Source organism: Lemur catta, chromosome 2, assembly GCF_020740605.2.
Source record: "Lemur catta isolate mLemCat1 chromosome 2, mLemCat1.pri, whole genome shotgun sequence".
NCBI lineage: Eukaryota > Metazoa > Chordata > Mammalia > Primates > Lemuridae > Lemur > Lemur catta.
The window spans coordinates 105721847-105749782 of NC_059129.1; the positions used below are offsets into that span (position 1 = coordinate 105721847).

Consider the following 27936-nt stretch of genomic DNA (forward strand, 5'->3'; position numbering starts at 1 on the left):
GTTTTCTTTTGTATATTCATTAATCAGGTCTTTCCCAAGTACCCACCAACTGTACAGGGTAGAGCCAAATACTCTTGGGAGAAAAGAGCATTTTTAGCCTTCCTTTGTCTTTTCAGCCTCCTCTTCCATTTTTCTGCCTTTTACAGAGGCCCATTTTTATTTCTGAGACCCCTGTGATCCTTTTCCTTCTCTTTGGACTTTTCCAGGTCCCTTTCTTTCTTCCCGGCTTATCTGCCTCCTCCCGGTTTCTCCCTACCCCTGCCACTGACTATGTTCTCTAAATAAAAGAACTGAAAGCTGGGCACAGTGTCTCATGCCTGTAATCCCAGCACTTTGGGAGGCTGAGGCAGGAAGATTGCTTGAGGCCAGGAATTTGAGACCAGCCTGGGCAACAAAGCGAGACATCGTCTTTTCAAAAACTAGAAAAATTAGCTGGTTGTGGTGGCATGTACTTGCAGTCTTAGTTTCTTGGGAGGCTGAGACAGGAGGATGGCTTGAGCCCAGGAGTTTAAGGTTGAAGTGAGCTATGATTGTGCCACTGGACTGCAGCCTAGATGACAGAATGAAATCCTATTTTTTAAAACAGACAAACAAAAACAAATAAAAGAACTTGAAAAAATAGAGAGCTATTATTCTTAAGTAACATTGATAGCAAAAGTAGAGCTAAAATTCTAGTAAACCTGGTAAGTATTAAATAAATCTACAAAATAATTTATAATTAGTTTTTATGTAAAATGATACTAGAAGTCTCCCATTCTTGGTCAGGCTAACATTTTCTTAAATTGCAGTATTAAAATTATAGTATTATAGTATTATAAAATTATAGTATTATAAACATGCTTCAAAACTTTTCTCGGCTGGGTGCGGTGGCTCACACCTGTAATCCTAGCACTCTGGGCGGCCGAGGCGGGTGGATCGCTCGAAGTCAGGAGTTCGAGACCAGCCTGAGTGAGACCCTGTCTCTATTAAAAATAGGAATAAAAATTATCTGGACAACTAAAAATATATATAGAAAAAATTAGCCGGGCATGGTGGCGCCTGCCTGTAGTCCCAGCTACTCGGGAGGCTGAGGCAGTAGGATCGCTTAAGCCGAGGAGTTTGAGGTTGATGTGAGCTAGGCTGATGCCACGGCACTCACTCCAGCCCAGGCAACAGAGTGAGACTCTGTCTCAAAACAAAACAAAACAAAACAAAACAAAAAAACAACTTTTCTCTTTTTATTGCCAGTGACACCTTTCTCCTCTGACTCTCAGATCTTCTTTTCAGGGCCAAGAAGCCGCCACCAAATTTTGACACTAAAATAACTGCTGTGGTACCAGTCATCAATAAATATTTACTGAGCACCTACCATGTATCAGGCACTGCAGATGCCAGAAATAATATCAAGAAAAAGAGACATAGACTCTACCTTGTTACTCAGTTTTCTTTTTTTTTCTTTTCTTTTCTTTTTTTTTTTTTTTTGAGAGAGTCTCATTTTGTTGCCTGGGCTAGAGTGAGTGCCGTGGCGTCAGCCTAGCTCACAGCAACCTCAAACTCTTGGGCTTGAGCAATCCTCCTGCCTCAGCCTCCCGAGTAGCTGGGACTACGCATGTACCACCATGCCCAGCTAATTTTTTCTCTATGTATATGTTTTTAGCTGTCCGTATAATTTCTTTTCTATTTTTTTAGTAGAGACAGGGTCTCGCTCTTGCTCAGGCTGGTCTCGAACTCCTGAACTCAAACAATCCGCCTGTCTCGGCCTCCCGGAGTGCTAGGATTACAGGCGTGAGCCACCGCGCCCGGCCAACTCATAGTTTTCTAATGTTCAGGGTCAACTATGTTTTTTTTTTTTTTGACACAATGTCTTGCTCTGTCACCTGGGCTAGAGTGCAGTGGCTTCATCATAACTTACTGCAACCTCAAACTCCTGGGCTCAAATGATCCTCCTGCTTCAGCATCCCAAGTGGCTGGGACTACAGGCATGTACCAACACGCCTGGCTAATTTTGATCTAAGTGTAAGGAAACTGCACTTTCTGTTAAACACAGAGTGCAGAAGGAAGAATCCCCACAAGGACAGGGTCTGCTGGACCTGAGTCTCACTGCCTGTCCCAAGATCCACTTCCCCCTTGGTGAGTCCTTGACTCCTACCCAAGTAGTCATAATCAAACCACTTTCCAAAAAGCACTACTCTTCTTTCAACAGATTCTTTTGTTCAAAACCTCCTGCGAAGCGAAGACTTCACTGGGATATTTAGAGCAGACGTCATCAAAGTAGCTACCTATGGCCAGACATGGGCTAGTTCCTGTGTATTCCAGAAGGCTCCATGCTCAGAAGGGTTCTATGCTTGATTTAATGCTCTACTGTTACTGTCTTGGAATTCTCAACCATTTCTGAACAAGCGGCCCTGTGTTTTCATTTTGCTCTGAGCCTCACAAATGATGTACATGATCCTGTAGCCTGGCTTTTCAGCCTTCAGGGAATAGAACACTTGTATATGGGCTATGGCTCTGCACAGTGGTACCTCCTTTTTTCAGACAGTTGGCTTTAAGAGGCAGACACTGTCTTAACCTATCACGTGGGAATACAACCCTTCACATCTTTCTACAGAGCTGGGAATTCCACTCGCCTTTATTTCTCCCTCTCAGTTCTTTTCTGAGGCTCATGTCTTCTTTGGGTACCCAACACTGGGAATGGTATCTGCTTTCAAGAATATAGTAGTTACTCACAAAGCCTTAGGGTCCTAAGTACAATAACCTTGATAGAGCATGTGCCACACAAGGTTAGGTTGTGATATACACACACAGAAAAGCAGAAAGGGTTTCATTACAATAGATGAGTGGGGGAAATCCTGTGAGGAGAAGAGGGCAGTATCTCTACTAAACAGATAAGAAAATGCAGACACCTGAAGACAATAAGCATCCACTCCTACTATGAGGCAAAAAAATTATCTCCTCACACTGTGTTCCCTTCCAGGTAAAACAAAATGGGGAAACTCAAACCATGTTACTCACCTGGTCTGTGACTGGGTAAATCACTTAACCCCCTGATCTTTTGTTTTTTCACCAAATAAACAAAGGCCTTGGAAGGCATGAGTTCAGCAATACCTCTGAGTCTAAAATCCTCTTATTCTAAGGGATTCTACCAGATTAGCACTAAATGAATGTTCTTATAATGAGCTGAATGCATAAGGAAGTAAAGACAACTGCAGTGGGGGAAATTAGTGCCTGAGGTAAATTTTAAAATTTTAATATCTTAATATCCCCCAGTTTTAAACAGTCCTGACCTCTTTAAAGACAGCCATACTGCCTATGACTGTGAGAAACAACCCTCTCATCCTATGGCATGAAATTTCTCTGAAACGATGCCGACGCCTGAGAAAGATTCTACTGATTAGCTCTCAATTTGCCCTGCTGTCAGGGAGCCCATAGAAATCACATTCTGAAAACATTAACCAAGGGCAGCTGAGGAAAATTGTCATGAAGAATTCGTTTTCTTCTATTACAGTGATCACATAAGAGAGCTGTAATGAGGAAGAAACAAATGAAGAAGAGCACAGGAATAGGCCACGAAAAGCACTGTTCTCCCACGTGTCAAGTCGAATGTGGAGACGGGGGTGTAGATTAAGAGGAAAATGGACACCATTTGTTAGTAGATTAAGAAGAAAATGTATCAGTCAGGATGCTCATAATTGCTCTATCAAATGGCTAAGGAAGCTATTTAGCTCTTTCTTTCTTCAGTTAACCATGAAGGGTCAGTGTTAGAAATGAGAAGGAAAAAGGTTGATAAATTATACAAAACTGCAGAGTTTAACAATGCTCTGTGCTTATCCTCATGAGAGTTACTGCAGGAGCAGCTTTGAGCAAATTCCAAATTTCCAAATGGGTTCTCCATTTCTTCCCTCCATTCAGTGTTTGATATCGTGCATACATTATTTATCACAGCTCCCATTATTGCCTTAGCTTGAGTAGTCCTCTGGCTCTCTGTCTGCAGAAGGATACTCATTTTGCATTTGTAATTACCGAACTTAAAAAGGAGCCAGTTAATTCTGCCTCTGTTCAGGGGCCTCATTTAGTAGAATGATGTCTTAAGGAAAGATATGGGAACCGAATTTTGTTTTGGCCTGGAATCCCATTTACTCTTCATCTCAGTATCTCACTGGTATATGTAACTGTGTTTATAGAAGGGTGTTCCCCACCTTTCCCCAAATTTCTTTTCACTTCATTGAATAGTTGTTGGAGTTTAGTAAATTTGTCTTGCTAGTGAGTTAGGAAACAGAATCTTTCCTTCTTTAATTTTGTGTTTATATAGAAAAGTGTGACTTGCACAGGTAACAATTTTATAGGTAATGAAGTTAATATATGTGGTCCAAACAGACCATTTCAGTGATTTAGGCTCCTGTAAAGAGATCAAGTTAACAGGATAAGCTCTTCCCTCTGCTCTGTATAGCTAAAATCAATTTTATAGTAATATTAGTTCTACCTGTCACATCTATCCAATAATAGTTGAAGGTATCTATTTTAAAATCAAGGGTAGTATTCACTACCAGACAGAAAGCTAACTTTTTGATCTTATTTCTTATCTCAAGTTTTCTTTTTGTTTTTGGTGAAAATCAAAGAAAGAATGTATACAAAAAATGGCTTTTAATGCCATAAATACATTAAAAGTATGGTGGCATTTTTATCATTAAGCTTTATATGAGTGTAGTTCTCATTATCCTCTATCTTCAGTGACTTTCTCTCCCTTTTAATCTCCATAACACTAAGCTATATATTTACTTTAGAAAGACTGATTTTTAACATTAAACATTTTAAGTGAAGAATTAAACCATTAGCAGACTGACTACACAGACATGTGAACATATCATGTTTAAATTACCAAGTTAGATGCAGAAAATTCAATATGTTTAATATGAAATTTTAGCAAATTTGTGTAAGTGCAACCTCCTGAAAACTTTAGAGAAAGATAACCTACTATCCACTTAACCACCATAAAAACACAATTTTCAAAATACTACTATCTATTTGTATGGCATTTTGCAGTCTTTAAAGCTTTTAAACATTTTACTTTATGTCTAAAATGTAGGTTAAAGTTTAAACATTTTACTTTGACAACAAAAATATGAGGGACACAAGACTACTCTATTCTCCATTCTATAGATGAGGAAGCCAAGACCCAAGCAGGTGTGGTTTCCCTTGGGGTCTTCCTCATAAATTCTTTGCTTAGGCCAATATCTAGAAGAGTTTTTCCGACATTTTCTTCTAGAATTCTTGTGGTTTCAATTTTACAAATTGGAGGAAGGCACCCATCTGAGTTAGTCCCTTACCCTCCCACAGGGACAAGGAGGCAAAGAATGAGAGTGAGAGTGACAGGTGGGAGGTAGGGGGCAGGGAGACAGGGAGAAAGAGAGAAGGAGAGAAAGAGGGAGAGGGAGAGGGAGATGAAGAGAGAGAGAACTGAGCTATCTCCTGGAGGTTTGCATTTCAAAGAGACAGCTCCAGGTGCTAAAGGAGACAGTCCTGGGTGGTGGAAGATTTATATCTCACAAAGGCAGAGAAAGAATGATTGCAAGTTTCCTAAAATAACAGCTCTAAGAGGGTGTTCAGGGGCCTCTTGTCAGGTTTTGGCTGGAACAAACAGTAATTCCTTTGGCAGCATTGAGCTGTCTCAGGCAGGCATCTTAAGGAGAGCTAGTTTCATCCCAGGGATGTGGCCTTAGGCTGCTAGAAGCCATGCCTAGAATTTCTTCAAGTCTCCTAGTGTGTGTTATGGGGTGGTGGGGTGGTAGATAAAATCATTTGTGTTGACAGTCTGAAGTTCTCACAGGCCAAGGTTGAGGCCTTGTTGAGAAAAGTGCTCAGAGGAGCCTGACTAGAGTGTGGTTAAGGAGAGAGTCTTTGTCAGTGGTAACCACAGGGTAGTTAATGGGTATAGCTCTTTGCACTTGATGTGAATACCATGCTCTTCTTTTTTGATTGGCAAATAGAAAAAAGGATCCAAAATTATCTCAGATAATAACAGTAATAGTGGCAGATATTTACTGAACACTTACCAGGGCCAGTTATTGTATTAAGTGCCTAATATACATGATCCCATTTAATAACTCTTCGAGGTGGGTTATTGTCATACGCATTTGGCATATGGAAAAACATGCCCAGGTTGTAAAACTGTAGGTGGTAGAGTCAGGAGAGTCAGGAATCTTATTATTCTCAAGCTCAGGCTCTTAGCAGTTATGTTATTTTAGTTGTGGGCTGATTTTCATTTTAGCCTGAATTTTTCCCAATGTTTGGATCATTTATCTTTCATTTGAAATAAAATTTCCTTTATTAAATGTCTTCTGGTGTAAATTCACTCAGGCTGTATTTACATTTGAATGCCCTTTTTCATGCTAATTTTATAAGACAGTTTGGGTATAGAAATCAAAGAAAGTGGTTATTTTTTTCTAGCATGTTCTATTAAATGTATTATACCACTGTTTTCTGGCTTCCATTATTGCTGATGAGAAGTTGACAATCAGGCTATTTGTGCTTTGAAAGAAATCTCTCTTTTCACTGTTTTCTGCTTTTAAGATCTTTTTTACTTTGGTGCCCTGTAGCTTTTCTATAATTTGTCTTGGTGTAGAAATCTTTTCATTTATCTTGTTTGGGATTCACTAGGTTTCCTGGTTCTCAGGATTGCTATCTTTTGACAATTTGGGGAAATTCTCATCATCTCATTGAGTATTCCTCTTCTCCATTATCTCTACTTTCTCCTTCTGAAACTCTGATTAGATGTAGGCTAAACTTTCTTACACTAATCTGTATAACTCTTAACCTACGAGGTCTGTCTGGAAAGTATCCAGCTATCGTCAATATTTAATATTAATATAATGAGAATGGTTTGTGAGACTTAGATGTAACCTGGCAGCAAAGGAGAGTGGACTGGGAATGTGCATGCGTGAACAAGGATGACTTCACTGTACTAGTCAGTAGAGCATTACACCTCGCTGAGTGAGCATGTTTACCGTGTGGCTACTGCATTTGAAATGACTGAGCAAGTGGAGCAATGAATCTGCATCACATTTTGCATTAAGCTTGAACATTTCTCCGTGGAAACTATTTGGATGATTTAGAAGGCTTTCGGGGACGATGCAACAAGTGCAGTGCAAATAAAAGTGTGGCACAAATGCTTCAAAGATGGCTGAGAAACTGTTGAAAGTGATCCACGTTCTGGAAGGCCTGCAACAAGCAGAACACCCAAGAATGTTGAACGTGTACAGGTTAGGTTAAGAGACGCTGGGAGAACCGTGTGAGGTCCCAAGGTGCCTACTTTGTTTCTTGTATCTTGTATCTTCTTCAATAAATGTCTCCATTTTTCATATTACATGGCTGGATACTTTCCAGACAGACCTCGTCATGTATTTTATATTTTCTATCTCGTTATCTCTCTGGACTGCATTCTACTTTGTTTCTGAGGCTTGATCTGCTAGTTCACTATCTTTGCTAAATCTAATATACTGGAGAGTGTATCTTTTGCATTTTAAATTTTAATTATTATATATAACTTGCTAGAATCTAATATTGTGCTAGTATACTTGGTCATTTTTTATGGTCTGCTGTTCCCTGATCATATTCTCTAGCTTTTAAAGAATTTCTTTAAACATAGCCATTTTATATTTTATGTCAAAAATTCTATTATTTGAGGACTTTGTGGTCTGTGGTTTTATTTACAGTGCCTTACTTCTTTCATTGTTTTGTGATTCTTCACTCTTGACTGTTCATTTTATAAGGAACTTTATTTGTTGGTATTCTTTGAAGCCTGGGCTGAGGTTGAGTTCCTCCAAAGGAGTTATAAAGTTTCTTCTGCTTGTCACCTGAGAACACGGTCTTCTGGGATCATGCTTGAGGTTTTATGGGCCACACATGTAACATGAATTAGAACTCAAACTCAAGTGAAGATCAATTTATGATTATGAATCCTCAGAGAATTTTGTCCTCTCGCTCTGCCAAAATCAATTTCCTTATGCAATATAAAGGTTTCTTTCTAATTCATTCCTACATTGACAGTATAGCCCTCTAGAAGACTGGTTTTGTGAGTGCCTCTTATTAGATTCCTTGCACTGCCCAGGTTCTAGGCTTTATTTCACGGCTGGGCCCACACAACCATCAGAATGGAAGCGAAAGGATTCTAGGATCAGAGCAATATCCACTTGGGAACTTGTTTACCAACCAGGTTTCCTGATTTGACTTCATTTTGGGGATCTGCTGATTCCTTACTTCCAAGCAGCCTCATAGTTGTGGTTATATATTTATAGATATAGACATATATTTTAATTATGTCGCCATGGATTTTAGTTATTTCAATAGTGAGGGTGATACAAGGTAACTATTCTACCATAATGCCAGAAATGAAAGCCTCTTTTATTTTATTCCTTTTCCCTTAAACTCATATAAATTTCTCATCTCTCCCCACATTTAAGCAGCCACTTGGCCAGGAGAAAATTTGTTCTTTTATAGACATTCAAAGAAATTTTGTTTCTTTGTTTCATTTTATAGAGTAGCAATAGCTTCTTTCAGTTTACAAGGAAAAATCAAATTGTTCCATGTACTCTGCCATGAAATTAAAGAGTGTAGAATTCTACATGTCCCCCACAACCTTTGCCCTTCGTGGTACTGCTGTGATTACGCTAGGTTCCAAGGCAAAGGGTTCTGCAGATTGTAATTAAGTCTACTAATCAGTTGACCATAAGATAGATCATTCAGGTGGGGCTAATGTAATCAGATGAGCCCTTTAACAGCAGAGCAATTTCTCTAGCTGGTAGCAGGAAAGGTTAGAGAGATTCCAAGCAAGAGAAGGACTGACATACTCTTGCTAGCTTGAAGACGCAAGGATTTGGAGAGCAGCCTCTAGGAGTTGAGAGTGACCCCTAGCCAACAGCTAGCAAGAAAACCAGGACCTCATCCTACAACTACAAGGAACTAAATTCTGAGAACCACAAGAATGAATCTGGAAGCAGATTCTTCTCTGAAGTTTCCAAACAAGAGGCCAGTCCAGCTGATAGCTTGATTTTAGCCTTGTGCTTGCCTGGACTTCTGACCTACAGAACTATGAGATAATAAATGGGTGTTATTTAAGTTGCTGTGGTTGTGGTAATTTGTTATGCAGCAATAGAAAACTAATACAGGCATATTTCTCCATCATCTGTAGCTTTAAGGAAAAAAAAGGAGTGATTTTTGCTTGAAGCTTTTTGTTCACAGAATACTGAGTTCCAAACAGCAAAAACTCACCTTCAAGGGATACATTGTACCCATAACAATACTAGCTCTAATGTTTAAACTTTGAACAGAGAAGATAATGCAATTGAATTTGCTATTGGTAAGCAAAGGTCAATTTGGTGAAATGTTGAACACTATTCAGTGAAAAAGCAGATCATTATATCTGACACTAAGTCAGTATTCCAAGTTATAATCTGCAAGCCATTGTCTTCATATTCTTCTGTCAGAGGCTTACTCCTCTCTGTCCTTTCTCAAGCCAAAGCCATGTTCCCACACTCACCTGCAGCTCTGAAGTGTCTTTTCTCCCTGACAATGTTCCAGGTGTCTGCAACAAAGTGGAATCACTGTGCATTTGGCTAGGTGGTGATTCCTCTCACCTCCAATTTATTCTTCATTGCCTTTCCAGCCATTCCTGATGATATGTCCACATAGACCCTAAATCTGGCAGATAGTCATTGTTTCCCAGACATGCCAGATACTTTCCTAAATTTTCTCATGCTCTTCCTCCCGCATATCGTGCCTATTTCTCTATTTCAACCTGTGGAAATTGTACTTATCCTTCAGTATTCAGATCAGGTGTCATTTGCCCCAAGAATCCTTTTTAGATTCTTCCAGGCAAAATTAGATATTTTTCCCTTTTGTGTTCCCAAAGGCTTCAAAAACAGCTTTTGTCCTCTCTTACAAATGTCACGACATTAAGTTACTGACATTAAGAACAATGGTCCATATGCATATAAACCCACAAAGCCTGGCCCTGTTCATTAGTAGGCATTTGATCAGTGTTTGTGGACTGAGTGAGCATAACATGGCTCAGGACCAGTGAGACAAGCGAGATAGCCAGGTGATGCGAAAGAATAGCTCTACTTTTCCTTTAACTGTACAAATCAGCATATTGCTTGTCACTTTCTCCTTCAATTGGATTGAGTAGCCTCAACGTTTCTCCCTAGTTTTGTAATCTGTGCGTTGACCACCACACTTCCTCTCCAATCACTTCAAACCCAGATTATTTCAACAGGATCATCTTCCTGTCTTGTGTCCATAACCTCCTCACAATCTGCTACACATCTATATACAAAAGCCTCATTTAATTGCTTATAAATTGCTTTTACTGAACCACTCTCCACCTAAAATCCAGTAATGTCTCTCCACAGGCTAGAACTGCTTGGGCCAATATGGTGGTCACTAGACATTAGCCACTAGCGCAGCTAAAGATGTGCCAAAAGCTTTAAATACCCACTGGATTTCAAATACATAGTATGAAAAAAAGTCAAATATATTGATTATATGTTGAAATGGTATATTGCCCATAATGGGTAAAAGAAAATATATCATTAAAATTAATTTCATCTGTTTCTTTTTACCTTTTCTAATGAGGGCTCTAAAATTTTAAATTACATATTTGTGATTTGCATTATACTTTATTGAATTGTGCTCGACTAGAACATAAAGTCCCAGCACCTGAATTGGGCATTGTAATCCACATTTGACTGCAGTCTGCTCTGTTTGCCTCAGCTCTCGTGACCCACATATGAAATGTCCACCATGGCCAGTATTTTTTCAGAAACTCCGTGCTTTCTTATTCTTTCCCTCTGCTCATCCTATTCCCTAGCTGACCTTCTCTTCTTTCATTTTGCTTATCAATATTCTATCTCTTCTTCCAGGCTCATGTTAGATCCATTGCCTACAAGAAACCTCCTCTGGTCCCCTCAAATGAAAGGGATTTCTTCCTCCTAAAGGGAAGGATTCTGATGTGAATTTACTTGTGAATATATTATTTTTATTCTATTTCATTGTAAATACTTAGAGGATAGGAGCTCTTTATTATACCTGTCTGTATATAACTCCATAAATGACATAGTAACTTCCTTTAATGACTCTCAGAAAATGTGCAATGCATAAGTTGAATGGAGGAATTCTATTTAGGAAACAGGTTATAGGTTATATACATGTATGTGTGGATATATGTAGACATGTTTAGGTATGTAAATATATATTCCTATATATAGGCTCATAAATACTATTTCATAATTTGATGAAGAGGGAAAGACTCAGCAAGATTCTATGGGTCCTTAGAGAAGAATGAAGAATGAAATCTTCAGAGAGAAAAAAACACTGAGAGCATCAGAACTGGAAGACACAGTAGGAAACATCATGCCCATTTCCCTCTTCTTACAGATGAAGGAGCTAAGGCTGGAGAGTTTAAATGACCCTGCCAGATGGGAAGCCATACGAGAGTATACTGCTGTATGTCCTGTGCTCAGCACAGGATCTGATGGACATTGGTTGAACGAATGAATGAATGAATGAAGAATGCAAAGTAAATAAACCTAGTGAACTCAAACCAGGCTATTTATCTCCTGACTCGCAGAGTAGTGACATATTCACCCTACCATACAGAGAGGAAAACAAAAGTTGGGAAGCAATTGGGAGCTATATTTAAAACAGAATTGTAGCCAAGCCTTCTATTGGCCATTTAATGAATTTTTCTGGCAATGGCCTCTAGGCATATATGGACTTACAGGAGTGAATTGCACCTTTCCTTCCTGTTCTGGGGACCCTTTCCAGCCTGGTCAGTGCTGCCTTTCATCTGTGCAGAAGAGAGGACGTACGTGCTTTCAGTAATTTTCCTAATTAGCAGTGATGGGTTTTCCTTGATTCCCTCATTCTTTCACGTGCTGGTGCCTTTCAGACATTTATTTGTTGCTTGATATTTTATAGAGCACTGCTCCCAAATATGCTATATCATCAAATTCTCAAAGCAAACTTACTAGCTTTTATTAGCACCCTCACTTTGAAATGTGAAAACACAGACCCAAATCAGTTAACTCAAACTTATCAAACATCATACAGCTAAGAAGTGTTAAAACCATATGTGTCTTCTATATTATCTTCAAATATTATGATTGCTTTTGCTGTTACTTCCCATTATTATTGTGAATAAGAACATAGTCATTACAGCTGGGGCAAGGGGTCTACTTTGTGGCCACCGAATAGAAGGAAGCCATCGTTCAACCTCATGATCTTAGTCTCACCAGCTAATTTCTTATTCTTTGGAATATTCTCTTCAAACACCACTTTTGGGGTTTAGTAAGTGTCAAAAGAAAATAACTTTTCTATTTTAATAATTGTGTCTAACTTAACAATAACCAGAATAATTGCTAAACCAGCTTCCCAAAACTTGATGCTGTGTGTACTCTCCATACATTTCTGAAACTCCAGTTGTGGGAAGGGAGCACTGACATTTCTCTGGGATCCCTGTACAGGTGGAATTCCTCCTCTGCCAAAGATTAGGAGACTTTTTAAAGTGTGAAGATTTTGAAGTGTGAGGCTTAGGCTTTAATGATTTTTTTCTTTTTTTTTAAAAAAAAGGTGAAAAGAATGCAGTCCATAATTTTAAACAGAATAAAAAAGTAGGACATAATAACATTAATTAACAAGTCTCGGTTGAGGTTGCCTGCACAGGAGATCTATGCATCTTATACATTTTCCATTTGTGTAAGGCAATTTGCTTGTTGTTGTCTTCTAGATGTGACTGACATAATTTGACAGTCTGGTCTATTAGTATACTTTGTAAATAATTGTACACAGAATGACAACGATATTTTTTCCCAGCTGTAACTTAGCAAGAGGATTTATTCGGAAGTAGTACCTATGAATATCACAAAGATTCTCTCCCATCCACCTTCCTCCCTTTTTCTCTCTCTTCCTTCTTTCCTTTCTATACTTATCTTTTTTTTTTTTTTTGAGACAGAGTCTCACTCTGTTGCCCGGGCTAGAGTGAGTGCCGTGGCGTCAGCCTAGCTCACAGCAACCTCAAACTCCTGGGCTTAAGCGATCCTCCTGCCTCAGCCTCCCGGGTAGCTGGGACTACAGGCATGTGCCACCATGCCCGGCTAACTTTTTTTCTATATATATTTTTAGCTGTCCATATAATTTCTTTCTATTTTTAGTAGAGACGGGGTCTCACTCTTGCTCAGGCTGGTCTCGAACTCCTGAGCTCAAACAATCCACCCGCCTTGGCCTCCCAGAGTGCTAGGATTACAGGTGTGAGCCACCGCACCTGGCCTCTACACTTATCTTTAACCCACTAATGAAAACACAATTTAGAACATCAAATACTATGGAAAAACTTGTCAGTCATACACACTAGCATGAGTATGCTATGTTCTACCTTTTTAGTTTTAGAAAGCTTGAGTAAATTTCTACTATTCCCTGTGTTCCAGCCCTCTTTTCTCCCACTTCCTTTTTGGGTAGGATGGGTAGTTTGCAAAAAAGTGCCAATGAAATAAAATGAAGCAATTCCAAAATATTTGGACTTTCATCATGAAATCTTAGTGTTAAAAATGAGTGTGTCTGTCTTAATAGGAAGAAACTATTAAATGAACAAGAAGTAAATGGTAATGAATTCATCTTTCTCATTAACCTGAACCGTGACTAACATTGCTGCAGCTGAAACTCAGCAGTAATATTGCCTTCTTAGCAGAGTTCTGGTGAATCATAATCTCTCTTTCTCTGGTGTCCACATGTCTAGCTATTTCAAGAATGTTTGTACCAAACTTTTGTTAAAAATGCAAATACTAAATTATTTAGAGAAAAAAGTGACAAATACTTTTCATGGGGAAAAAAACTACTGCTGCTGTTCCAGGGGACCTAATTATAACACCACTTTCTATTTTAGTCTCTATTTATTTTTCAATTCTTTGGGGATTGGGTAGTATTTAACAATGAAACACGCAGTGCTCTGGTGTCTAATTAAGATTTTATTATAGGATTAATAAGTCATGTCTCATTAGCCCCACTGAACTAAAGGTGTTAATCTTCACCTTGGTGGTTCTAATCTTGAAATAACTTTGTGGATCAAGTATTGAAGGATGTTGAGAAAACAGTTTGATTAATGCCACTGAGTCTTCAGATGCCAGTCTCATACTATTGATTTCAATGCATCTCTGCATACAAATGCTTAAATGTGTCTTGTTAAATATACTAAGCAGTGGTCTGGAATAATCTATGGAGGAAGCCACTATGTTGGCCTTCTATAACAAAGAAAGCAGAAAGCATTTTTCCATTCTTCCTGAATTACCTGTGTTTTTTCCTATGATGTCTTTTTTTTTTTTTTCTCACATTGGGGAAGAAGGAAGGAGGCCAGATCACAGCAACCACAGAAAACTTTTGTCAGTTTTCTGGCAGAGACTTGCAGGAGGCTATGCCGTGCACATTTGCTGGCAACCTTCTCTGGGAGAAGGGCGCTCAGTTTCACAGTGACAGGGCAGGAGGCAAAACAATTTACTTCCTGACTCTTACTCAGTTAAAAACATCTTAGACTTTTCTCTCTTTGTTTTTCAAAACTACAGTGACTCAATAGGCAAAAAAGTGGTCAATGGAGAAGAAATTAAAAGCCAGTTTTTTTTTTTTTTTTTGATTCTCAGTCACATCCCGGTAAAATTAAAAAGCTGGGCTAGGTAACTCTCTCAGGGTCCTTCCATTTTTAAGATTCACAACGCTCTTACTTTAGTGACGTAATCCATGCCTAGCTCCAGGAGCCAAGCTTTGATTCTTTTTGTTACATCCCCAGGGCATTGTACATAGTGAGCACTCAGCAAATACTTGTTGAATGAATGAATGAAGTGGGGCCTAGAAATGCACTGCAATCGCAAGTGCTGGCTGAGTCTTCATCGTGGGCTGGACGCTAGGAAGCCTCGCCTCAAGGAGCTCATAATATCATTGGGGAAATTAGCTAAAGTCACCTGAAACTTAGCACACCTACAGAACATTCTGTGATACGTGGCACCATGTATGAGGCATATTTTACAGATCACAAGAACTTAGAGAAGGTCATGCAGACCTCATAAAAGATTGAGGTATAGGTCCAACTTGATAGCCATTTTCATTTTAGCAGATGGGAAAATAAAAACAAAATGATAAAACTCAATATATATGTTGTATACCTGGCTAGATGTGTGACGCATTTTATATAGTATATGTAATCACATTTAATTCTTATTATCCCATGAGATTGGTATGATTATCCACATTTTACAGATAAGTGAACTGAGGCTTGGGGAAGTTCAGTAACGAGTCCAAGGTCACACAGTTAACAAATGGTGGAAGAAGAATTTCAACCCAAGTCGGACTGGCTTCAAAGACTGTGACCCTTCACATGCACCATGCTGTGAAGGTGAACAGGAAGTGCACTGTGTCACTGTAGAACCTGGTCTCAGGCAGAATGCTGCCTCTCCTGGAGCTGCTCCTGGTGAATATGCACCTGCCTGCCCTCTTTGCTTGCTCATCCCTCTAGGGCCCAGGAACATCCTCACAATGACCTTGTGCCTATTTTGCCTTCTGGGATACTTTTTTTGTGGATGCTTTCTGTCTTCCTCCCCTTTGCCTGTCTTGACCCTTGATATTTACATGTCTAGGCTAACCTGCCTGGTTTGGATTGGTTTTGACTTCCAGAATGTGGCAATATCACTGCTCATTTTGTCCATTTTCTTCCAAATTTCTGGCTCTGCCTGGACCACTGCCTTCTGAGTTTGCTTATGGGTTCATCTTGTCTTTCTCCTTTTCTCTTGCATGCATCTAGCTTCCTGTCACTCTTTACCTGAGCTCCTCATCCTGCAGTGTCTATTCATTGTGACTTAGGGCATGCATGATGGCAGAGGCATGGGCAGTCCATGCTGGGCACAATCTGAGCAGACGTAAAGAAACAGAAACAAGCTTGCTTTGTGGAGGGGCCAAGAGAGGATTATTTGGGAGGGAAAAGATAGTTTGTGCTAAAGAATGGGAATAAGATTGAATAGACATTAGATAATACATTGTCTAAAAAGGCAGACATGGGTATGTAGGAAACATAGCAGCAGCAAAAAATGACTGAAAAAAGAAACTGCTTGTTAAAAGCTGTTTTTATAGAAGAAAATTCAATCCTGAATAGCACTGACATAGGAGGAAGAGAAGATTAGAGTAAGGATAGCAGGCATGAGGCTGATGCTGATTTATCCAGACATGAGGCAGGAATAGCTTCTAGTGAGTAGAGAGGTTGTGTAAAAAGAGAAAAGGAGTGAGTAGAGCAGGTATTTTAAAGACAGTCATTAGGACTCGGAAGAAGACTGGATTTAATATATGCCATTTTAGAATTGCCCTTAGTTTTCAAAGAATCTTGGTTTCTTTGAGGGAGTTTAAGAAGAGGTGTTCAAGGAAAAGATTTAAAGTCAGTTCCAATATTTTACTAAATATTCACATCAAGTCAAACCTCATATTGGAAAGGAAAGCACTCAGCAACAATCCAATGTTATTATGTTATTTAGTATCAAGTAGTCTTAAATTTTGCTGTTTTATAGTTTCCAAACCATGAACTGAGATTTCTCAGAGGTATATGAGATGATGAAAAGCAAATTTTTATTAAAAATGCACAATATAAGTCTTCCTGAATGGGTGATAAAGATCAGAAAGGAGTTATTTCTTTATTTCCTTCCCATATGCCAGATATTTTCAAGACACATATTCTTATTCTAATAATCCTAAACCCATGTAATAATGGTCCAAGTTACAGTATAATGGAGTCTCCTTGAATTTACAGTTGGAGGTAAATATACCCAGAAATCTTACATTTTGTAAACATTATAAAGGACTCATGTGATGGATAGTTAGGTTGCCTTTCATGATCTCTGACCCCTGATGTTTATATTTTTGTATAATCCCCTCCCCTTGAGTATTGGCAGGACCTGTGACTTGCTTCTAGCCAATAGAATATAGTAAAGGTATCAATTTTGTGAGTGTGTTACATGATTTTTTTTTTTTTAGTTTAAAAGCAAATTTTATTGTTATCACTTATTTTTTAAAAAAAATTTAAATTTCAAAATATTAAGGGGGTACAAATATTTTAGGTTACATGGATTGCTTTTGTAATGCTTGAGTCCAGACTACAGTATGGAGATTCCTCAAAGAACCAAAAGTAGACCTACCATTCGATCCAGCAATCCCACTGTTGGATATCTACCCAAAGGAAAAGAAGACTTTTCATCAGAAAAATACATGCACTCAAATGTTTATTGCAGCACAATTCACAATTGCAAAGTTGTGGAATCAACCCAAGTGCCCATCAATTCATGAGTGGATTAATAAAACCATGGAGTACTACTCAGCCATAAAAAAGATGAATTAATGCCTTTTGCAATAGTCTGGATGGAACATGATGTGTTTTTCTAGTAGGCTTGCTCTAGAGTCTCCCTCTGCTGATGGCTTTGAAGAGTGAGGCTGCCATGAACCCTCAGCTGCAAGAAACTGAATGCTGTCAACAACCAGGGCCGCATGTCTTTCCCTGAGTTGAGCTTCCAGATGAGAACCAAGCCCTGGCTGACACCTTGATGGCAGCCTGGTGAAACTCTGAAGCAGAGAACCCAGCTAAGCCAAGCCCAGACTCATGACTCACAGGAATGATGTGATAATAAATGTGTGTTGTTTTAAGTGCCTAAGTTTGTGGGAATTTGTTACACAGCATAGGAAACTAATACAGTTCACTTTTGCTCCTCCATTTCAGTGCTTCCATCTTCCCTGTTGCCATACCCAAGACCTAGGAGTCACTTTGAGCATCTCCCTGTCCCTTATGCCAAACATTTAGTCCGTAACCACTCTAGACATTCTGAGATCCTAGACTCCAAAGTAGTGAAATCCACACCATACAACCCATGCCTTTTTTCTGGGCTGATGGCCATGAGATGCTCACCTGAGCTCGCTCTCAGGGAGATGGAAAGAGCCAGTAGAACTGCCAAGGGCATGGGGTGAATAACCAAAGAAGACAACACTGACAGAGTACTGAGCTGACGTGGGGTGCTGCCAGGGCTTTTGCTCAGACTCCAGTTAATTCCACTGTTACCCAAAGCATCAGTGGTCCAGAAATGACTTTGCATTACTGCAGAGGCACTTTTGACAACTTTTTCTACCACCTCTCATCATTTCCTGCTTGGACCAAATGTTTGCTGTGATCTTGGTCTTATTTCCCCACAAATTTATAATGTGGCCTATTCCCAGATTGATTTCCTAAAACAGAAGCCCCTAACTGTAGCCTCCAGAGCCTTCCATAGTCTGGCTGGACCCTGTTACATCTCTGGATACATCTCCTATCCTATGCTCCCACTTCTCACCCTGTGTTTCAATAATACTAACGGTTTGTTGTATGGTTCCCAGGGCAAATTCATGCTATTTTCATCTCTATATTCCTGTTGAAGTTGTCCTCACAGTGAAGAATGCTGCTCTCTAGCATTTCTTAGACTAACTTCACCCCACTGTTTAAGATTCCATGGATGTATTGTAAATCCCAGGAAGCCTTCACTCACTTATTAAGGAGGATAATTCTACATGAGGAAAGAGGTTTTGTGGGAATCTAGTTGGACAAGCATCAGGACTACTGTAAATTGTTCATTTGCCCCAAGGGGCCATCACTCTCGAGCCCATCATCAAACCTTGCCCGTAACTAACAGGAATGTTAGAAAGTTCTCAACCTGTTAGATGGCTGCCTCAGTGCTGAGGCAGTTTAGGTATCATTTTATGTATCTTTTCCTTTGGCTGATGGAGGTAGAGATGAAAGTATAATGAAGATATGCCTCTTTACTACAATAATATTAAAACTAGTATCTATTTGGGTAGATGTGTGCTTTTGCAATTTAATGTAGGAATCTTATTTCCCATGAAAATATTTTAACATCTTATCTCTAAATGGTTCCTGAGATACCTGGAAAGGTCACAGATGAGAAAGAATGAAAAGAGATTTTAGCAATTGAGCATTTAAATAACCAGAGATGATATTATTACATTTTTGATGCCAGAAACTTGCACAATATATGTGGTACATGAAAGGAAGTAAACTTGGATTTAAAAACTAGGGGAAAAAAGTCATCAAAATAGGTTTCAAAACTGGTTCAAGTGGTTAGTAAGAAAAATAACCAACTTTATTCTTAATTTGAAAATTTACTAGGCATACAGGTGCCACTAGGGGGCTCCCTAATATTCCATAGTTGTTGAGAGGCCTGAACATCACAGCAGGGGTAATAGAATAATGAATAAAAATGCTCTGTAATTTAAAGTATATTCCTCAGTCACATTAACATTTGCATGTTTGTATAAAGCCTGAAATGGAACTTTATTATTTTAAGGTTTTCTAGAGTTAAAAATGTATTTATGGTAAATAATTTAGCAATCCAAATGTAAATATGCACCTGATAGAGAAAGGCATAGTGTGCTTCATTGCACTCAATTTCTTTGGTGTAATAAAAGGGGAAAAAAAGAATTTCATCTAAGTTCCTGATTACTTTTCTTTCTGCGTAACACAAAGCAAAAAGGTTAAAATTTTTACCACCTGCATATCATATGTCATTATAATATCAATAGGTCATTATTTATTGGTATTAAATATATCTCTCTATATAGATATATAAATATATATGCAGTTCTATATTAGATTATTTAACTCTATTCAACAGAATATGCAGAATAAAATTTTAAATTATGTATACTAATATATTACCAGTTAAAGGAATCCATGAAAGCCTCGGTCCTATGTGAAGTACTTAAGAAAAAAAGGTAACTTATGTTATTGGGATATATTTTATTTATTGTTCTAAGGATGTAACGTGCAAAACTTCTTTCAAAACTTTTGCCCAGTGACATTAAATCATATTTATGACAAAAGTATTATTACTAGCGAAGGAAATATTGGGTATTTAGCATCTTTTATATTGCATATTGTGATTTATGTTTGTTTCTATATTTTCAAGCGTGTTCAAATTATAAGAGTACTACATTACATATTTCTCATTTGTTTTTACACTTGTCAAATGTAGTGGCATAAATATATGATATTCTGCATAGAACTACACTTGAAGTCTATTTTGTGTTCTGGAAAATATGAACCCTTTGAATTGAAGTAATCAAAATTATTTTGGGGTGAGAGATGTGGTGAATAAGAAAAGAAAGGCAATTTTCCCTAGCTTTCCTTTCTTATTCTATTTCCTTTTTCTTTTTATCTTCATATAATACTACACAATATTATTCTTTTCTGGGTTCCCGTCTCGGTCTAAGTCCCAACTAAATATTTAAATAAGATTTTTAACTAACTCTACCCCCAATGGACAAAAAAGAGTAGTGACAAATTTTGTGGGTTGGCAAATAATTCATTCTTATGTTTAGGTTTACATGTTTATATGTTTTCTATTTCTTCCTTACAAACAAAAGCCAAATGCATGACTTGCGTACAGACATTTACTTGTCTGCCCCTTTCTGTAGTACAGATCTTGAAAAAGTGAAGATAGCCTCTGAAAGAAAAGGCTGGGAATTAAATAGTAACAGATGCTTTCTAACTCAGATGTCCTACTACGCAAGTGAAGAACATACTAAAACATTCAAGGTAGTATGATAAAGTTACGATCTTTTGCTTAACCTGAAATTTTCAGGCTGTGACAATTCTCTTGCTAAAATCCTTTGTTTCCTTTTATTTAAGATGAAAAACCTAATCAAACAAAAACCTTCAACTTGGCAACTCAAGTTAAAATAAAAAAATCAGTTAGTTTGTTAAATGCTTACCTTTAGACAATATGTCTGTATACACAGGGTGGCCACTAAACCTGGAAACACAAACATGTGACAAATGATGTATTGACATTATATTATATGTAGATGATAAATTAATATTATCTATGTTTTCAGACTTTATGGCCACTCTCAAATCATTTTCTCTCTTTATCTCAAGTGTGTATATATATTTGAAAACGATATTTATATGCCTGAGCATGAAAGAAAGGCAACTAAGGATTATTTGACAAATGGGTATATTAAGCAGCCATATAAACCATAAGATGAAAGGAAACACACTTATTTTTATTCTGAATCGTATTTTCTGAGGTACTTTGAGCTTATCTTAGAATGAATAACTGTGTGAGGGCATTGGGATATATTTCTTTGATTTCAGTGTGAAAAATGACTAAATAATGTCATAGGGAAGTTAGCTAATCTTGCATTAAAAATATATATACACATGCATATACATGTACACATATGTATGCACATTTGTGTATTTTTTCTTTGAGCAGTTATGAAGTTACGCACTGCTGCCAATACAATGAACTATAATGCATGTCTTTATTGAGTTTATTGTCCTGTTGGAGATAATTAATAAATATATCTCCAAAGTTTAACAGGACAAGACAATCATACAAGGAATGACAGGAGGCGGAGCAGTCCAGAGCTGGTCTAGAATGCAAAGATCTCTGGGTCTGAGCTGGTCTTCCAGGCTGCAGAAAGGCTGCTCTGGTAGCTGTCTCAGGGGTGGATACGCTAGAGGATCGGCTGTAAGTCTTAGCTTGCTAGTCAGGCTACAGGATCAGCAGGCTACATCTGTTTTAAGAGCTACAGATTAATTTTAGGGATTTTAAGACAGTGGCCCTAAATGAAAAGTTCCCTCTACTTAGATCATTTGTAACCTCATTTATCTTCCCAGTTACTAGTAATAAACCATCTTCTGAAAGTTTTTGCTACACATCCCTAAATTTTAATGTGGGACATTCAGTATAAAATGATCTCATCATAATAATTCCCATTCCCTTAGGGTCTATTTCAGATCATTGTTTTTCCTTTAATCTCGAGCACAAGGTATACAGATCATAAAATCTAGAATATTGCAAAGGTCATTGAGTAATCAACAAAAAGTTAATCAATTTGCAAAGTGAAGTTTTCATCACGTGCCTGTGCCTAAGGCCCATAAATCAAACTAAGTGGATTTAGCTCCCTAAGCTACCACGGAGGGAATGACCATTTCCCTTATCAGTTTATTAGGGTTTGCTCTAATCCCAATAGTTGATTCCAAATAATCCACATATATTGGCAGGTGATGACCTCTCTCCTCTTCCACGCTAATTTTCCATTCTAATTGTCTAATATTAGAGTCCATGCGTTGCCCCAGCTGAGGCATGAGTGCAGCCTTACCTAGGCAGCTGAAATCCCCACAGATTTGACTCAAAGCTGCATGATTATTATGACTCTTGGCCTTTTGTTATATTGTTAGTCAATATTTATAAGCACCGTGGTCTATGAATAAGGTACGGCTCAGGGAATCATGCTAAGAAAGGGAGAAAAAATGTGGCTAGTTTTCCTATGGGAGAAGAAAGCCTTCAGTTTCACAGTTCATATCCTAATATATTTCAGTTTATATATATACATATATATTGTGATTATCTTTGAATAGAATTTTCTAAAAATAAATATATTCTTCTGCCATGGTTTATTTTGGGAGACACAGTCTGAAAATTCCCAGTTTAAGCTTGTATGTGTGTGACGAGCCATATGCAAACAGGCCAATTTGTAGATGGGTGGGCAGGAGCTTATACCCTTTCTCACATACACATCCCTCATAAGCACAAACTCTGTATTCTCTGGGCCATTTTTTCCAAGCAGACATTGCACACGATGGACTGGCATCCTACCGCACCTCAGTTAAAGAGAAAAATTTGATGTCTGGACATGTGTAGTCTTGTGGAAAGGAACCTTATTTCACTCATAGACAAGAGCAGTAGTATGGCTAGCAGTATTTCCCCAGAGATGGTCTGATTTTAAAAAAAATCGATATCAACTCTTGACACATTTTCATTTACATCAGCACATGGCTTTCAGTCGGGGCACAAATCAATAGGCAGCTTTTAACACGGCCCAACCGTTTCTTCCTATTGGGCTTCAGGCAGGCCATTTGCTGTTAACGTACCATGTTTCTTGGGGAGGAAGTTTAACTGTTTTTCCTGTGACTAATCACAACAGCCTAAGCTGTAGCATTAATCACATGACATTTTCTTCATCACCACTTACAGCCAATTGACTTTTTACCTAGTGAAAGCATTTGAAGAAGGCGACAGTTGTTCTAAGGGGGTCAAGAGTCAATGGGAAGAAGAAATATTTAGTTTCAAGACATATATAGTACATGGCTTCTAAAGTTGACACTGTGCCAGTCATTACAGGCTTTATCACTTTGTAGGTAGGATCTCACAGACAAGGTGGAGAAGAAGATTTGTTTAAATTAAAGCGCTGGCTAAGAGTCACAGCATTTGGTTTGAAAGCAATTAATCTGTGATTTTCTATAAATTAAAAGTCACATCAAGGATCCCTAGTAATTGGCAAAGCGTTTTCTCTAACTTTTGAAAGTGAATTCTTTTTCTTTCCCTGTTTTTAAAGCTAGCATAAATATTCAGTTAGGTCTGATGCTATGTGAGATTGGCAATCTCTGCAGGATTGGCAGTCTCAATTAAATATAATATCTAGTTCATTACTGCAGCAACTCAGTTTTCTAAATAATGAATCAAATTCTTACATTACTCAGAAGTCACAAAGGGGTTATTAAGCTGAATAAGCAGAGACTTGCAGAGGTTTACAACATATTTATCTAGGGCAATTCCAAAGCACAAAAGTAACATGTTTTAAAAACATACAGAAAGACAAACTCCTATATTCTATTGCATTATACCTGTATTCTCCCCAAACAGCGATGACATCTTTTTAGAGAGTAATGCTCCCCTGGGATGCTAGTCTCCTCAGATCTCCCTAAAAAAGCACTATGTGGTAAAAATGATTTGAGCAATAACACACACTGAGTGCCCCCTTTGGTGATTTACAGCGCCTATGGGTATATCAAAGGCTCCAAAAACATCTTCAGTAGAGAAAACTGTATTTACTGCAGTTTCCTCTACTGCCTAACCATTGCGATACACGTTACTGAACTCCTGGCTTAGACACAGTTGCACAGATTCCTTCAACCTCAGGGCTTTGGCATTCCCAGAACGTAAGTGGTTCTGGAATCTCTCTGACATTTGACACTTAAATGAGAGCAGATCTGTAGATCTGGAAGAGTCTGCTGCTGTTTGTTTACCTTCCCTCCAGTCCAGAGCAGGAGGACTGGTGTTCCAGACATCTTGGACATGACCACGATGGACGCCTGTGCCTTGGACGCCTAGGAAGAACCTTGCCATGACAGAGGAGAGTGCAGACACGGGTAACTTCAAGGTAACAAACCTTGACCACAGTAACTATATCCTAGGAAGCAAGAGGTAGGCATTCTGGGCCTGAAAGTGTTTACATGGTCTTTGTTTCCCCTTTTAGAATGCTCAGTTTATTGGATTGAATACCTGTGTCCAAAGGTCATCCCTACACCCTTACTTCAAAAGCTATCACTGAAATTACATCATAATGCCAACATGCTAGCTGCAGCTAGGGCTGAGTAAAAAGCTTAAAATCTGACTCTTTAAAGAGGAGTGTCAGAAAAATTCTGAACTGGAGAATATGCTAGTGTCCCCTTCCTTTGATAAACAGAAATTGCTGGAACAAGATAAATTTTTAAACCCCAAATACAAATTTTTCTTGGGACTCCACACTTCCAGATGACTTTAGTTATTGTAAAGAGTTTTCAAAATAAATTTCGAACTCACCTTAACTTAAAAATTAATACTGTACTTTTTAGGAGCAGACTGATGGTATCTGGAAAAGGATCAATCACAATTGCCAGACGCTTTGATGGCTTCCATTTCTTGCCCTGTTCAGTCTCAACTACTTGCCTGTATTTTAAGGCCTTCTTCTTTAGCAATGTTTTTTGAAGCATGATATAGAGAACTTTTAAAGCTTTTAATAAGCATGGATTCATTTTAATATGTATTAGAATTATATAATAAGCCCATTGACCTCTGATTTTATGACTATTACTTTTTAGGATAAGACTAAAGTAGGTGCCAAAGGGAAAACATGAGTTGATTTAAGGAAAAAGTATTAACTAAATGATATTACAGATGATAGGAAGATACGGAAAAGCTCATGAGAACTGACTGCAAATGGCTATCTTTGAGAACCACAGCTAGCAGACTTCAGAGAACAGTCAGCAATTAATTTCTTATTGATTGACTATGTTCTTAATATCTTATCTAATGTTCTAATTTCCAAAGCACTCATATATTTTATCCCTTTTGATATTTAAAACAATCCTGTTATCGGAAGGAGGGGGAAGAAATTTGACTTTTGTCTTAAAAAATGTTTAAATATAGAGATTTTTATAAGTTATAAAATCATGACAAGAAAATGACAGATTTTGGAATTAAACTCAGCTCCCTCTGACCCCTGGTCTGAGTGGCATATTTGTAAAAAATACTAACAGCTAGGGAACTGTGTACATTTAGATATCCAGCAATTAGATATCGCTTGCTTCTAACCTCTGATGACTAATTATACATTAAAGTTAGGTCTCGAGAGAGATTCAAATCCATACTCCTCATCTCCTTTCCTGAGCACCAGTGTTTAAATCAGCAGTGCTTGGCATCTCAAGTACAGGTCCCCCATAGCCATTTCACTCTTTGCGTTTTCTCCAAATCTGCTCAGCTTTGGGGTATCCCAGAATTGGTCCCAGTTCCCTAGACATCCTTGGATCCTGCAGAACCCTACACTTACCCTCACCTCAGCATCCAATCCTGGTGCCACCTGGATAGAGCTGATGTTATTCTGGTACTTTACTCGGTTTTGTTCAGCAACCTGTTAGGCATGAAATATGCAAGTGCTAAGCCTTGAAAAGTTAATGTAGCTTCTCCAAAGGCAGCCTGACTTTTTTACCCTTATTTACTTAAAAAGTTTTGAGGAACTGGGTTGTGGGATCAAATATAAAGAAAAAGGAGAATACTTTTGGTTCAAGTTACCCACTTGATTAAGGGTTATGTCACAAAACTTATTTTTCTGGCACTAAATATCACCTTCCTCAATTCAGGTTCAATTAACACCTAAACCTCAATTTTTGCCACTTTAATCCATTCACTTAAAACTTTGACAGATTTTGAAGCAAGAACTTGTGTTCTGGGATACCACTCATCTGCACAGTTCCTGAGAGCACTTTCAAACCTCCATAGAAAAAGAAAAAAAGTTTGTGCTAATGATCTGGTGATTTTTTTTTTTATGACCTCCCAGTGAAGTGTGAACTACTCTCATAGCTGTCAACAGAAGCATTAAGTAATCAGTGGCTACATTATTTTGAGGCAGTTTTAAGGTCAACAGAATAATTATTAATGAAAGCTTTTGCTTGCTAGAGGGAAAATACATTAGGAAAAAGAAGGCAGCAGCTCAAATGTCTATGGACAGCTTCAGGAGAGCTGAAAAGTGATATAATCCCTCAAAATCCTCCTAAATCCTAAGCCAAAGAAATGTCAGTAAGATTTTAACTAAAGCATGTTTTCGCTAGTATATTACTTTAGGTTCCCACATAGTGAAGTGGTACTGTTAGGAATTACGTGTATAAGAGGTGCAATTTTCAACCTCCCTGAGGAATAAGTAATTAGTTCATTTGTGCTGTTTTATACGATTGGCATATCAAATAAAAAGTCAGGACATTGATGATTTTTATCTCATCAAAGAAGTTTATATTTATTGTATTTTTGCTATTGTGATAGAATATTGACTATATCGATTATTGATAATATTGATTACATTTTACATTTATTTGATGCTGAACATTTGATCAGTAAATGTAACCACAATGACATCTTCCATATACAGAGAAATACTGATGGCACCTTAGAAACAATTTTCAAAATTTAAATTTGGTGAAAAGTAGGGACTTCTTGTTCTTGTGGTCACTACGGTGTAGATTTTCATTAGGATAAATGTACTATGAATTTGCTATAATAACCAGTTGATCAACTTACAAACAGCTCGGGAATTTTTTTGTGTCAATAAACGCTTCTATATAATTCTGTACATATCTCCTGCCCTCTCTGGACATAACTCATGTTATATAATTAGAATATTTTGAGAAAATATCCTTTTTGTCTCACAAAACTACCTCAGAGAGATCAAATTAAAATTGCATAGAAGATACGATTTATTTATTTATGAAATAGGTTACACACATGTCCTTTTACAAACGGTTTTGACTCCTTATGGCATTAGCAAAATTTACATTGATTAACCAGGAAGCTGTAATGTTGTTTTCGATCTGGACTGAACAAATCAATTTTACTTAACACTAAGTTTTCTTGACTTTAGGGTGTTTAGGGTAAGTAGATATTATATCGCCTGTAGGAAAATACTACACTTGTAATTAAGCTAAGGAGATAATATCATGAAAAGAAGGAGAGACTAGGGCAAAGTTTTCAAGATAATGGGATTCCTAGAAATACAAGAACTGTCCCTACTTGAATGAAATAAATTACATTATCATCCATCATGTGACTAATCTAAGAGTAGCCATCCCTCTGTTAAAATAGGCCTATTGAATGAAATGATAAAATACCGTCATTTAGGAAAGGGATAACAAATTAAGAAATACTATTAACAAAAGAACCCTGTGTAGAGTTGGCATTCCATAAATGTTCCTTCAACTGAATGAACAAAAAAGACCTACATAAAAGACACTCTTCCTTCCCCACTCACAATATGTTCTATTTGTACTCTTCTATAAATAATGGTAGAGTAAAAACTACATATAAAGAGCATATATCCATATATTTAAATATATATATCTATGTCTATAGCTACCTCTTTTATGTAGTACATAAAAATAATGTATTGGTTTCTGGTAACTATAGTAAAATGACTGCCCAGATTGGGAGAATAACATGGAGTTGAAACTTTCCTTTTGAAATAAGTTTCTTGCTGGTTTACAGTTGAAGCTTATACCATTACTGAAATCACCTGTTCATGGTAATTATG

At 37.8% G+C, this 27936-nt stretch overlaps 1 protein-coding gene across 4 annotated transcripts in view; it reads right to left on the minus strand.

Moving 5' to 3' along the window:
• Positions 1–27936, minus strand: part of HS3ST5 (heparan sulfate-glucosamine 3-sulfotransferase 5) — a 264574-nt gene that overhangs the window by 23091 nt on the left and 213547 nt on the right. The window contains exons 4-5 of one of the 4 annotated variants that reach the window (XM_045542292.1): positions 13199–13291; positions 12304–12305 (exon numbers count right to left, since the gene is read on the minus strand). The exons of the other annotated variants lie outside the window; for them this stretch is intronic. The gene's annotated coding sequence lies outside the window, so the exon portion shown is untranslated. The remainder of the gene's footprint in view (positions 1–12303; positions 12306–13198; positions 13292–27936) is intronic. 4 annotated transcript variants of the gene reach the window in all.